At 39.9% G+C, this 2,234-nt stretch overlaps 1 non-coding gene across 1 annotated transcript; it reads right to left on the bottom strand.

Moving 5' to 3' along the window:
- Nucleotides 1-1,780: 1,780 nt before the first annotated feature.
- TRNAG-GCC (transfer RNA glycine (anticodon GCC)) lies at nt 1,781-1,854 on the bottom strand. Its single transcript has one exon. It is a non-coding gene; the product is annotated as a tRNA-Gly (tRNA).
- Between the last annotated feature and the right edge of the window lie 380 nt (nt 1,855-2,234).

The following is a 2,234-nucleotide window of genomic DNA, read 5'->3' as shown; positions in this document are numbered from 1 at the left end:
CCCTTTCTTTATACATTTTGCTATTATCTTTACTACTGGTTTCTCCTTTAAAAATCTGTTCTACCTATCTACCTACCTAGCTGGCTGGCTCTATATCCAGCTGTCAATCACTCTTAAATTGGCTCCTACTTTTAAAACTTTTCGGCCAGTGAGACATTCTTCCTTTCTTTCTGTCTCCGACTCTCCTTTTTTCTTTCCTTTCTGTCTCTCATTCTCAGATTTTTCTCTATTTTACATTTTCTTGTAATTTATTCCATTTGAAGCCTCTCCTCTTTTTTGCTTTCATATATCTTCCTTTCTTCCTTCATTCTTTCCTTCTGTTATTTGATTTCTGTTCATCATTTTCTTGTTCCCTTTCTGTATTTCTTTCTTCTCTGTGCCTGTCCGCATGCAGCCTCCCTGCCTTCCTGTTTCCCTTTCCTACTTTACCCTATCCTATCCTGTCCTGTCCATCTTCCCTTTTTCTTTTATTCTCTGTGTACTGGCCCCTTTGAAAATATTTTTAAACTTCTTTCCTTTTCTCTTTTTCTATCTTTTATGTACTGACTTTTTTTTAATATAAATTTATTTTCAGTTCAGTTCAGTCACTCAGTCGTGTCCAACTCTTTGCGACCCCATGAATCGCAGCACACCAGGCCTCCCTGTCCATCACCAACTCCCGGAGTTCACTCAGATTCACGTCCATTGAGTCAGTGATGCCATCCAGCCATCTTTAATTGGAGGCTAATTACTTTACAATATTGTATTGGTTTTGCCATACATCAACATGAATCTGCCACAGGTATACACGTGTTCCCCATCCTGCACCCCCCTCCCACCTCCCTCCTCGTACCATCCCTCTGGGTCATCCCAGTGCACCAGCCCCGAGCATCCTGTATCATGCATGGAACCTGGACTGACGATTCATTTCACATATGATAATATACATGTTTCAATGCCATTCTCCCAAATCATCCTACCCTCTCCCTCTCCCACAGAGTCCAAAAGACTGTTCTATACATCTGTGTCTCTTTTGCTGTTTCGCATACAGGGTTATCATTACCATCTTTCTAAATTCCATATATATGCGTTAGTATACTGTATTGGTGTTTTTCTTTCTGGCTTACTTCACTCTGTATAACAATACTGACTTTTAGAAACTGGGTTCTCTTTTTTAAAAATAAGACCTATCTATCCATCCAACCATCCATCATCTATCAATCACCTATCTATGGTTCTATCTATTTATATTTTATATACTTTCCTACTTATCAACCTACCCTCCTGTCAATTCATCCATGAATCTTACTGAAATATTTTAACTGGCTTCTTTTTAGATTTCTTTCCCCACTGTCCATAATTGTGCTTGGTTTTCTTATTAATGCATCCTTTTCAAGCCCTTCACACTGTTTCATTTCTTTTATATTTTACACTTTCTACAGGCTTATCATTTTAAACTTCTCTTTTCTCCGACTTCCTTTTGATCTTGCCTCTTCTTTTTGTCCTTCTTTAAAAGCTTTTTTCTGTCCCTTCTAGCTCTGCTTCATTCATTGTCCTTTTCTTTGTCTTTCTTCCTCTATTTTTATCTCTCCCTTCTGTCATCCCTTTTCTCTCCTCTTTCCTTCTTCTGTTCCTTCCCTATTTCCCTCTTTCCACTCTTCTTCCATTCTTTTTCCATTGTTTCCTATTTTTAAATGTTTTTCATCACTATTTCTCTTTAAAGTTAAATTAATTTTATTATTATTATTATTAAAATATTTGTGTATTTGGTTAGGTCTTAGTTATGGTATGTGGAATCTAGTTCCCTGACCAGGGATCAAACCCAGGCCCCCTGCCATTGGCAGTGCAGAGTCTTCACCATTGGACCATCAGGGAGTCCCTCTTCCTTCTTAAGCTTTTATACTGGCTTCTTTTGAAAGTTCTCTTTCTCCCCGCCCCCAGAACCCCCATTCTTCTCTCCTTTCTTTACACTGTCTTAACTGGATTGTCCTTTTAAAGTTCTACCTACCTAGAGGGATGGAACCCAGGCCCCCTGCATTGGGAGCTCAGAGTCTTAGCCACTGGACCACTAGGGAAGCCCCTCCTCTCTCTTTCCTTCCTGTCCCTCCTCCCTTTCCTCGTGTCTTATTTCTTCCTCCTACCTCCTTTCATCATCCACGCTACCACCCTTCCCCCCTTTTGTCCTCCTTCATTTGTTTTCCCTCCTTCCCCTTTCCTTCCTCCCCACTCCCTTCTTCTATTACTACTCTTAAAAC

This window comes from Ovis aries, chromosome X (genome assembly GCF_016772045.2).
Source record: "Ovis aries strain OAR_USU_Benz2616 breed Rambouillet chromosome X, ARS-UI_Ramb_v3.0, whole genome shotgun sequence".
Taxonomy (NCBI): Eukaryota; Metazoa; Chordata; class Mammalia; order Artiodactyla; family Bovidae; genus Ovis; species Ovis aries.
Note: the sequence above shows the minus strand (reverse complement) of the source record. Positions and strands in the feature narration are given on the sequence as shown.